This window comes from Syngnathoides biaculeatus, chromosome 3 (genome assembly GCF_019802595.1).
Source record: "Syngnathoides biaculeatus isolate LvHL_M chromosome 3, ASM1980259v1, whole genome shotgun sequence".
Taxonomy (NCBI): domain Eukaryota; kingdom Metazoa; phylum Chordata; class Actinopteri; order Syngnathiformes; family Syngnathidae; genus Syngnathoides; species Syngnathoides biaculeatus.
In genome coordinates, this window is record NC_084642.1 from 17,739,707 (window position 1) to 17,752,360 (window position 12,654).

The 12,654-nt window shown below is 42.7% G+C and overlaps 1 long non-coding RNA gene across 1 annotated transcript; it reads left to right on the top strand.

The window, feature by feature from the left end:
- The first annotated feature begins 496 nt into the window (after positions 1-496).
- LOC133498251 (uncharacterized) lies at positions 497-12,431 on the top strand. Its single transcript, XR_009794252.1, has 4 exons — positions 497-692; positions 854-933; positions 10,687-10,806; positions 11,991-12,431. It is a non-coding gene; the product is annotated as an uncharacterized LOC133498251 (long non-coding RNA).
- Positions 12,432-12,654: the final 223 nt, after the last annotated feature.

Here is a 12,654-nt window from a genome sequence, read left to right on the forward strand (position 1 = left end):
CCCCAAGGTGTAATTGTGAGTGTGGTTGTTTGTCTCGATGTGCCCTGCGATTGGCTGGCAACCAGTTCAGGGTGTACCCCCCCTCCTGCCCATTGATAGCTTGGTTAGTCTGCAGCACTCCCTGCGACCCTTGTGAGGATAAGCGGCAAAATAAAATGGATGGATTAAAAAAAAGGGAGACCTGAAACTAAGTGGTCTTCAAAAATAAGTCGAAAATAAAGAGTACATATTGGGACATCCATAAACATAAAATATTAAACAAACGACAACAACAACAATAATACTTATAAAAGAGTCATTGGAAGTGAACGTACCTCTCTTTAGTCACAAAGGTGACAAAGAAACACTCCTGCAGCACCTCCATTTTACCTTGAACGCTAAACTGTAACAGTCAATTGGTCGGTCACCAGCTGTTCCACAAGGAGCCTGTAGGTGGTCTCAAAGTGTATGAAGTTGCGGTTTGAATCCCCTGAGGAGGGCAAGAAGAAGAGTTATACGCTACTTTCACAATAGCATATAAAAGCTCTGCAGTTTTACAGTAATTTTGTTGCACAGTCTACATGTTTTGCTAAATTGTGAGTTGATGAGAGAAAGGGACATGATAGCAGTACACCAGGATGGTAAAATTGTCATCCTGTGATGACATCATGGATCACGTCACTCATCTCTGCTCCAGCACTTGATAGTTCAATGTAAACAAACAACTGCTGTTTTCTGTTAGTTTGTCCATTTTGTTGCCGAGTTTGTTGACCTTCCCTTAGTAATCTATGGAAGGAAAAGTTCAAATCTTCAGTCCCATGAATTCTCTCTCTCAGTTGACCTCACTTTAGCACTGGATCTCATTCCTTTCCAGATCCTCCGAACTCCGTTCTTTGCCGAGGGGACACCGACTGGTTGGCTCTGTGTCAAGCAGCAAGGCAGCAGCTCCTCGAGGTAGTGAGTAAAATATCATAGATAAAAGGGGATAACACAAATAGCCTCAATATTGTACAAAAATTATATCTTCATCTGTAAAAAATGGAATTGCTTGAACAAATACAGTTACCGCTTTGTCATCACGGGGATCATTATAGACCATCTGCAATAGCTAAAATCTGTGAAGTAGCAAGCACATGTTTTTATACATATACATATTTTAAAGCTTGCTGAACCTCCTCAGATATTTATTAACCTTTTTCACAGTCCTATTAATATCCACCATACTCTTATAAACACTTGGTACACACACCTAAATACCTTTTCAACTCTTATTAATATATTAATGCACAGTCGTACTCTACGCTAAGTACACACATATTCTTCGTCACATCGTTTTTAATCAATCTTTTTCTTTTTCCAATTTTCTGATTGTTTTAGACTAGGAAATGTTTATTTTGTAAATAAAACACTCAAATGCATGAATGTTCCATGGCGTTGCCTGTGCCACACTGCCACAAATTTGCGTAGATATCTGAAAGAGAGATTAGCGCGTGTTGGTGGTGAGACTCAATCAGCATCCCAAATGTCACACTTCCTTTAGAAATGATTAAGAGGAGAACGCGCCATGCAGAACTCTCCTGCAGCTTTCTGCTCACGGATCTTAGATGTTGATAATCTGCTCTCTTGCTTAATTAGTGGATAGGCGTGCCAGGCACTCAGTCAGGTATGTGTTGTACTGACAGAGATGTAATGTTCTGGAAAATGAGTTTGCCTTAAATTGTTTTTCCTCTTGTTTTATTTCGCCACTTGTTTAGGAACATGAATGCGAGACAGATTAACTTTATTCCTGGTTTTAACAGCGCAGTAAAATAATAAGATTAAAATCTCAAATGAGACAATGTCAGTTTTTGCTTTCACTGAAAGTACTTTTCTTCTTCTTTTTCTTTCGGATTGTCCCGTTAGGGGTCGCCACACCGTGTCATCTTTTTCCATCTAAGCCTATCTTGTGCATCCTGCTCTCTAACACCCACTGTCCTCATGTCCTCCCTCACAACATCCATCAACCTTTTCTTTGGTCTTCCTCTCACTCTTTTGCCTGGCAGCTCCATCCTCAGCATCCTTCTACCAATATACTCACTCTCTCGCATCTGAACATGTCCAAACCATCGAAGTCTGCTCTCTCAAATCTTGTCTCCAAAACATCCAACTTTGGCTGTTTCTCTAATGAGCTCATTTCTAATCTTATCTAACCTGCTCACTCCAAGCAAGAACCTCAGCATCTTCATTTCTGCTACCTCCAGTTCTGCTTTCTGTTGTTTCTTCAGTGCCACGGTCTCTAATCCGTACATCATGGCCGGCGTCACCACTGTTTTATAAACTTTGCCCTGCATGCTAGCGGAGACTCGTCTGTCACATAGAACACCAGACACCTTCCGCCAACTGTTCCACCCCGCTTGGACCCGTTTTTTCACTTCGCTGAAAGTACTCCAAGGATCGAGAATACTGAAATGTTTTCCCTTTGCTTTTTAGCCGATTTGACCGGTGCCATCCGGGCCACGGGACACCTCCACTGCAGGTTCTATTCACAAGGGCTTTTGTTACCATGACGACAAACAACTTAGCTCAACCTCTGTGTAAAATTACAATTTTAACTTAAAGAGTTACTAATATAAAGAAAGGACGATTCTTTTGCCACTTTAAGCCATCTGTTTGGCAAGACACCATACAGCCAACCATTACTGTACCTAGCACACTCTTGGCAAAGAAAATTGTAAGCATACAACCACTGTGGAAAAAAACCATATGTAAATGGTTGGAGCTATATGGGTCTATTTTCCAGTGGGGCTTCACACAAGGACATTAATTTTCACATTTACATTCTGGATGGAACCAGTTCAGGGTGTACTCTGCCTCCTGCCCGTTGACAGCTGGGATAGGCTCCAGCACTCTTGCGACCCTTGTGAGGATAAGCGGCAAAGAAAATGGATGGATGCCATTCTGGATGGAGGGGAGAAGGGGGTGATCCAGAAGTCTTCAACAAAGCCACAAAAAAATCTCTCGCTTTATTGCTAGTCAATGTAAAAGAAAGCCATACCATAGTCTGTAGTTTTCTTTTTTAGCGCATTTCACTCCAACTGGAATGGGACTGAACCCAAAGCAAAATGTGACTTCTTCATTGTTTTTATTGCACTTGCTGATTTATCAAGAGGGTTCAGTGTGCACATTTAAAACACGGATCCAATCTCCTCATTTGGTTTTGTAATCCAATTTGACAGAGGGCATTTCTGTTGAACGGGGGCTGCTCGTGCTAACTCGATGGATCCCTGTGATCCAGATGGGAAGCAACGCAGCCCTTGGCGAAACAAATCCTCTTTTGTTTCGCGTGCGTGTGTGTGTTAGTGTTTGTGTGTGTGTGTGTGTGTGCTGAGTGATCTCCATTGAGGGGAGGGGACGGGTAAACACTGCGAGCTCTATGGAGCTACACATTGTAAACACACAGCGCTCATTATCTATAATGAGATGTTATGAGCAGCCCTTGAGCTCATTGTGCGCCTTCTACTGAAGAACCTGCCTTGCTATTGTTGTTGTTGTTTATGCAAAGTGAATCGTGGCTTTTTAAGCAAGGGAAAGGAAGAGGGGGAAAAAAAAACAACAAAAGAAACAGTGCATTCCTCTTGTAGTTTTCATGCACTAATCAGCAACATCAGGGGAGCTGGTTTAGAAACACCTCACTTGCTCTCCACTGCTACCTTTCATGCCCTCTCTTTGCCCCTTTCAAGTTGTATTCGCTGTGATTCATGTATCCTAATTCCTGACTAGGTCTTGAAAGCAAGAGTTCCGCGGTCGAGAACATCTCCTCCTCCTCCCCTCTAACGGTTAATTAGAGCGAGTTTTTTTATTTATTTTTTTTAATGAGGATGACACTGACCCTTGCGGGGTCAAAGTGACCTTTCTTTGGATTTCTAACCACGGTGGCATTCCAGCCGATCATGCCCCGCTTATCGTATTTCCGCAAATAGTGGCCAGGGGGTTGTTTAGCTTTTCAACAGCAGAGAAGTGTTCATGTGAAGGCTGCATGTGTTTGAGAGGAGGCCTTTTTGTTTTAGTATGCCAACGGCTTGTGTAAAACTTCCATTTACCAGCAATTACAGTCGAGTTTCGTATTAATCACTAAGTGCAGGTACCATAATTTCCGGCAACATTTTTCACACGCTCTCAACCCTGCGGTTTATGTGGTGATGCAGCATATTTGTTCATTTTCATCAACGGCCGCAAGGGGGCACTCGAGCGGAAAAGGTAAGAGTGAGACTAGAATATATGTGCTGAGGAAGTGACTTTTACCGGATGTTAGTTAGATGTTAGTGCTGCACTAGTGTTAGCACAGTGCTATCGTGTTGCTGCTGTGTTACTGGAGCGTCACAGTAATTTTTACGGGTAAGTTTTTTTTTTAACCGCCCCTGTCAGTGCCGCACTAGCACTGTGCCCTCTGTAGGCCGGGAGTTACGGTAATTGTAAGATGATCTATTTCTCCTCAACAGTCTTCATGAGTTATTTTTTGTTTTTAATCAATAATAGCCAGGGCAGCACCAGTCGGACACTAGTTAGTACGTTCGCCTTCTTTGTACTGTGTGATTTATCTCTGAGAACTCTGGGAATTTCCTCGCGCATTCTAAAAATCTGCATGTTAAGTTCACTGAAGACTCAAATTGTACTTAGGTGTGAAACTGGCCTGTTTTTTTGATTGTTAAAGCCATTTTTTGTGTTTTTTTTTTTTCAAATGTATTCATTTTGATAATTGTATTTCTTTCTTATTAACCAAGTGAACTGTACAGCTTAGTGGAAAGTTTACTGTATGTAAACATATTGTAGTGAAAATTACCTATTTTCTATCATGTGTTATTTTTTTTGATGGGGAAAATCAATTACCTCCTTTGTGTGAAAGCCATTTGCCTTCCTTTTGTTGGGTTGTTGTATTGTGTAAAATGCAAAGACTCAGAAAGAGTGTTTAAAATGCAATGCGATCATTCATTTTGTTAGGAGGTAGTATCAGACCCAAAACAAAGGTAGGGCAGTTCCTCTTTTTATGGGAAAAATGAAAATTGGAACACCTGACATTCACCTCTCACACCTTGTCGTCACCAGGAACTGCTGTTGCTCACGGCTCACACCCGGACACTCACACGCTGATTCGCTGACGTGACATGTCACGTCACGGTGCCTCTTAAAGGCCCACACTGTATCCAACATATATCCATCCATCCATTTTCTTTGCCGCTTATCCTCACTAGGATCGCGGGGAGTGCTGGAGCCTATCCCAGCTGTCAATGGGCAGGAAGTGGGGTACACCCTTAACTCGTTGCCAGCCAATCGCAGGGCACATGGAGACAAACAGCCGCACTAACAACCACACCTAGGGGCAATTTAAAGTGTCCAATTAATGTTGCATGTTTTTGGGATGTGGGAGGAAACCGGAGTTCCTGGAGAAAACCTACGCAGGCACGGGGAGAACATGTAAACTCCACACAGGGAGAGCTGGGATATCGCATAAGATCTCAGATGTATAAATGTGTAATATGTAATGACTATGTAAAAAACGAGCACGCTCTGTTTAAGTGAGATGCAGTACCTGGCATAAGCAGACCATAGTTTCCCACTATTATCCCCAATATAGGCATACCTATAAATGCGTAATACACGTGAAAAAAATATTGACATAGGTGGCACCGTGTCGCAGGGCACATCGAGACAAACCACCACACTCACAATCAGACCTAGGGCCAATTTAGAGTGTCCAATTAATATTGCATGTCTTTGGGATGTGGGAGAAAACCGAAGTCCCTGGAGTAAACCCACGCAGGCACGGGGAGAACATGCAAACTCCATACAGGCGGGGCCGGGATCGAACCTGGGTCCTCAGAACTGTGAGGCAAACGCTTTACCAGTTGACCCACACACCTCAATTTGTGTTATGCTTTTCTTAAAAGTTCTCTTTGATTTCTTATATTCTATACTTATCAAATACATTTACAACATGTTTGAAAAGTGTGTTTTAACAAGTTTAAATATGTGAACCGCGGTTCACTCTATACATGTAAAGGGACTTATTTAAGGGGAACAGCTTTTATTTATTCAGTAGACGACGCACCCAGCGATTAATTGAGACGGGCCTGCTCTTAACAGCAGATACCAAACGCCTCTTGGTAATGACACCTTTCCCAGCATGCTCTTCTGCATATGTCAGTTAAGCGACTGGAGGGCTCCACTGTTGCATTCAGGAGCCTAATTACCCCAAAAGTGCCATAGGACACGTGCACGTAACAGGGAGGGGTTCGAGTATCACCATGCATGGCTAACCCACGGGTGGCTGCACCTTAGCCGTTAATTGCCCCTCCCCACCTCCCCCATCCACCATCCGCTGGACCCCCCTCCCCTACCAGACTGATTGGGAGCGATCTGAATTGGCTGACAGTTGGCTGCAATTCCTCAGCCACATGCAGCCTGACGGCCCCTAATTAGATGCTCCTATAGGGTGGTTTACGTTAGACAAACATTTGTGCAAAGCCATGGGAGATGCCAGCTTTTGTTTGGAGAGTTCGCACACGCAGACACGTACACACAAAAGGAGAAATTTCCAGACTTTATCTGTGTGTTGTGTGTGGATTTGTATATCTGCACACATAATGAATTTTAAATCCTGTCCCAGAGATGGCTCTTTGGAAAGAGAACCTCCGAAAAGTTCATTTGCTTCCAGAACATTATTAACATATTCAGACTTAGTGGCTTTGCTACCTCCGCCAAGCATGAAAGCACGTGATTGTTTGTATTCTTTGTCACTCACTGGGATGTGTGCAAGTTAACAGGACTGCACTAATACTGCAGCACTGGTTTTGACGAGACTTTGTTGAAAGCCAGCATCTGCAAAAAAGACAGTTACCCTTTTTGGTCCCCTGAATAGAAATTTCTGTGAGGTTTGGATGGGTTGTCGCTATTCTGGTATCCTCGCATATTTTGAAAACCTATGCTAGGTTCATTGAAAACACAAGACTGCCCATAGTTGTGAATAGTCATTTTACTTGACTTGAACTATGGTGTTCTGTGATTTCCATCTGAATAGAAAAAGCGGGATGGATGTTTTGGAGCACAATGGTTCCACCTTGGTTTTGTCAAGGACTTAAAACAGTTTTTTTTTTTTTTTTTTGCTTTTTACATCAAGCCCAGAAAAACCTATGGCAGCATATGGATCCACCACCTTTGTCTACTGATGCTCACATGATAAACGTGGTGTAACAATACTCCTAACAAAAGTCTGGCCATATTCCATCAGATCTGCCTTTTATTTGCAATTAAATCTTCTGAACAAAAGCACAGCAACCACACCCCAACTCTCGCACCGCCCCGACTTGCCTTTTTCTTACTTATCAGCCGAGCCATTGTGGTGCCCTGTCAAAGCCAACAAGCCCGGTTTCAAATGGGCTTGTTCGGCAGGTGACAAGATGTAGCTCATTTCACTCAGAGACCCGCAGCAAGGTCGCTACTCTCTCAGGTTCGTTTTTGTGGGCGGTGGATGGGAGAGGGCGGGAGGGGGAGGGAGCCACAGAAAAAGGACCTTGTCCTTTTGCCCGGAGGTCATTCTCAAAGCCAGTCAGTCATCATATTCAGCCAGATAAGGGAATTGCTGAGATAAGTGTGCCTGTGTATGTGTTTCAAACTATATATAGACACCGTGGCTATACATGCATACAGTACACACTTCTCAAGTTTGGCTGCTTGAGTCTGCTAACATTTCTGTAATTGCGATGCCCGTGTGGAGACCCCGATATGGAGGCAGTGAGTTATTAGCAGATCCCCTCCGTTGGCTATTCTGGGGGATTTTCTGTAATAAAGAGGCCCCTTTGTACTTTTGCCTGTCCTCGCATGTGGCTGCAGGGCTTGTCAGCCTGATAGTTTAATCAGATGACATGTCACAATCGGTGCTGGAGTGGGACTACAGCCCTGTAAATGCAGATTTATATCTAAGTTACATCATTGAATTACAGTTTGTGTCTAAATAGCACAGGGAAAGCTGGCGGAGGGGATGTAACAAAACTAATCTCAATACAGCTCTGGGTGGATAATCACATCTAATAAGTGGGGACTCACACCGCTATTAGCAGGCAAACGATGGGGGAATGACGGAGGACAATTTGAGGAGTCAGCTGTGCTTGCTAATTATCTCTTTCGCCCGACGTCTGAGTGTGTTTGTTTGAGGGTTCTGTGACACGAGGAGTTCCGCCACATGTGTGCGGCAGGTCCCGGCTCTAACGCGTGCCTCATTCATTTGTCAGGCTAGCTCGGATCAATGAGCTTGATTAACTCCAGTGAAGACACACCACCTCCCAGTTTTCATGTTTTCAGTCTGCAGGGGTACCTGAAGGTGCTGAGACATCTCCCATTGAGAGCAATTATGTTTGGATTAATTCATTCCACAGTCTGAACAAACCTAGTTTTCCTCTGTTATGCATAAAAGAAAAGTCATGAACATTACAAAAAGTTAAGTTCTAAACTTGACACAGCAAAAAAATTGTTTTAAACATGCCCAACAAAATTGAGTGATTAATTATTAATCATTAATAAACAGTTAACTTCACTGAAGTGTTTCTGTTGTGCGGACCAATGCAAAGTACATGGAGCGAGGTTGCGGCCAATGGTGGTGAAAAACTGTTTAAATCTATATGTCAATCACTTAAGCAGAACTTAATTGGAAGTTAACCTAGAAACTATTGCAACAACAAACTCACTATTTGACAAAAATTCCAAACAGACAAACTCAACTACAGGGCACCAATGGGAAATTATTAATGTTCACAAGAAGTTGATCAGTATGATCCCTGCCCTGAATGCCTCATCTAGCGATCAAGTTCTATTAGGTGAATGAGAGGGACAAGAAGTCGCAACCTTAAAATATACGATTAGTGAAATCTGTTTGAACTGTGAAGCATATTCTCAGTAATACTTAGTCCCATTTTTCAGGAAACCAGTGACAGACTATCCAAATTGAAGTACTTTGTCCACAAAAAGATGGGTCAATACAGGTTCTAGAAATGGTAACTCCAGTCGTGGGAACTGGGGCATTATTTCTCAGGAAAATTGGCAGGTTTTGCAGGATAGTCAGTCACTGAGTAGAAAAAAAACAAACAATTTAATCTATGCTTAGTCTTGTCAGGGGAGGGTGGCAGAAAAACAGGAAGCAACAATCTATCAAAAAATGTGAACTTTGTGGGATATGTTCAGGAAAAACCTTCAAAAAGCGAACCAAAGTCAAATCACAAACACAACACCCCTGGGTTCCACGATTCAGGACTTGTTTGTGAGACACGCAAATTGGCCATAACTGCACTGTTTTTGCCACTTCACAGTTCAAAATGGCGCACCTTACACATCCAAGCTGGATAGCAGAAACAGCTGAATAGTATATGTGTCTCGTGGGCCCCAAATGTCTGAATTCTTGACTAGTGTGACATAGCTGTTGATGTATGGGCCTAGGCCTTGCAGCAGCACATGTGTGTCTTCATCTTAAGCCATCTTTGTTATCTCACTTTCCTCTTTTTCTTCATTCCCGGACAGCAAGGGGGTTAAAATAATGCGGAAAGAAGGACAAATGTGACCATTGGGTTGTCCAGAAGTTGAATAACCAGTAAGACCTTCAAAATAATACACAGCACCAGTATTCCCATATAAACTCCAAAATAAGTAGCTTATCAAAACTTCCACCTGTTTTGGAGTTGTGGCCACATGTCTTGTGTGTTTGAGTGGGTAGGTGCAGACCCCCCTGAGGTGACAAGCATAACACCCCACCTTCCTAATCTGCCTCTGACCCCCAGCGTTATGTGGCGCCGCCCTGCTAGCATCATTATCCCAACCCGAGGCCTGGTTTCAAACCCACGCCTGTGGCTTTGCGCCCCCCTCTACTCGTGTCAAGGCGTGATTCGGACAAATATGCCACAGTGTGCACGCTTTCAGCAATCTAGAACATATTTAAGGCAAGAAGTGAAAGAAGGAACAACTCTGCTGCCCTATGTGTTGCCGCTAAGAGGCAAACAGAGACGTACACTACTCACAAAATTGAAGGATATTCAGGTTTTTGGTGTATCAATCTAAAATGCACTATGAGCTTTTTGAGTTTTGAAAGAACGTGTACAGCAATTTGTTGCAGTACGTTTTGAATATGTTGCTGTTTTCTAAAAGGGAGTTCAAGAGAAAAGTTCACAACAGGTGCTTGGTCCTTGACCAATAACTTTACCAGGTCTTTACTTACTTTACTAAGTCACTAAATCACTAAATGATTTAGGTCCTGAATACATGAAATAAATGCTTACAGAATACAAACCCAGTGAAGATCTGAGATTGACTGACTCAGGTCAAACAGTGGAGGACTGAGTCCAAAGCAAACATGGTGAAGCAGCATTTAGCTATTATGCTACACACAAATAGAATAAGTTGCCAACAGAGGTGAGGTCAGTCCCAAGTGTGAATGTTTTTAAATCCAGGTTGAAAACTCTTCTTTTTTCTTGTGCTTTTTAGAATACAGTATATCCACTTTTTGATCATAAAGCACTGTATGCGGTTTTAACTATCTTTTTTTGAAAAATATTTGTATTGTTTTTATCCCGTTTTAGATGTTTTTTTTCTCTTTGTTTTCAAATGCCTTTAATCATGTAAAGCACATCGAGTTACCCTGTGTATGAAATGCGCCACACAAAAAATTAAATTTGCTTTGCTTTGCTTTAGGTCAATTACGATTGGAGGCGGCACATTGGATGACTGGTTAGCAGATCTGCCTCACAGTTCTGAGGAGCTGGCTTCAAATCTAGCCTCGCTTTCATGTTCTCCATGCGGGATTATCTCCAGGTACTCCAATTTCTTCCCACATCCCCAAAACATGCAGCATTCAGTTTACATCGGTTGAGTGAAGACTCTAAATTGTCCGTGGATGTGAGAGTGAAAAAGCCAAATAAAGACAGATTGGACATCCTTGGAAAAGTAGTTGTCGATTCACGGGTCAAACACTTGTTGAGTATTTTGCCATTCAGCTCCTGACCGAGATTCACATACAACTTCGGACATGGAAAACTGAATTATTCAGCAACTGTGTCTTTTACATGAATGACACTATGATGGGAAATTCATGAGGCATTATCCATTTCCGATTTTTTTTTTTCTCCTGACTTATTAATACCACACCCACCAAGTAAAAGTTGAGTTTTAATTGACGGACAAGCATTAGTAACATGATCTTCATGGCCACTTAAACACTACTCGTCATCAATTATTGACTATAAATGTTTCCACTGTGCGCTGCCGCCCCTCTCATACAACACTCCACTCATGCTCACTCACAATTCACTCACACACACACTCTTTCTCTCTCACACACGCACACACACACACGCACACACACACACGCACACACACACACGTGCAGATTCTCTTTCACTCTCACTTTACTTCACGCCTTTCTCTGACACAAACTTTCACAGTCAAACTCTCTCACAGGCACACGCACACACACACACACAAGTGAACGACACAGGCTTCCGTGCTTCAAAATGACACGTTTGGGTGAAATTTACAACGACATTATCATCATCTCCGCTAAGTGGCCAATCTCCAAGCTCTGCCGTGGAGTAAGAGAGCAGGTTTTTTTTTTTTTTTACTCTGATTGAACTGTCGAGAGGCGATGCGAGGCGATGTGAGCTGACGCGTGGTGTGGCGAGGCCCCCCGGGCGTGCTGTCGCTGCATTACCTCGCTAACTGGAGACTCCTGTTTCACCAGAGAGCTATCACATTTCATAACATGGAAAAATAACACTTTAGCAAGGGGGGGGGGTGGTCAGGTGGGAAAATGGCACCTCTAAATTAGGGTTAAGGCCATATCATTGTCTTGCTCACAACCGCTCACCGCTGCCTCCAATAATTCCACTGACCTTCTTCACCATGCGGCTGGTTCGACATGGAGGGGTGAGTTGGCGGGGAGGCGATCCTTTTCATGCCCGTCGCTCCCCTCAAATGGCTTTTTTTTCTTCTTCTTGCAGACAATCATCTGATACGTGGTCTGAATTAAATCACAGATTACATAAGAAAAGGTCCTCACCGCCGCACACCATCGCCGATAAGGCAGAACCTGAAGTGACGGCGCTCGCCGCGCCGCCATCATCTCCCTTATCTGCTCTCCTTCCTTCCTGCTTTCTTTTCTTCCACCTATTAACCTGCACTCTTGATTTAAAACACCGTGATGGTGCCCAGCCAAGCAGATTAATATGTAAATGTCAGCAAAGCTTTATAATTACAGAAGATTAACTATATTGTGGTATAATACTGGAAAGAGATGCTAAATTCCATCCATTCTTAGGTACATAATAATCTTTTTTTTCTCCTCTTTTCCAACCAGAGAAAATATTTCTCTTTTCTTCAAACAAAGTGTTAAATATGGAATGACATCCATTATACTGTACATTTGAGGATGAAAAATAATTTATTTCCAGTGTGTGTGTCTGTGAGAGTGTGTTTAGCACGTGTGTTCATATGTGGGTGTCTGAGAGGAAGCTTATGATCTTTGCATTTATTAAAGTGAAAACGCCCACCTTTGACCTTTTCAAGTCTGTTGCTAAACCTTTGAAAGTGGTACCTTGTCAAAAAAAAAGTACTGTATTTAATATTACCCACACAAGGTATTCTTCAAAAATATTCCTAAAAGAT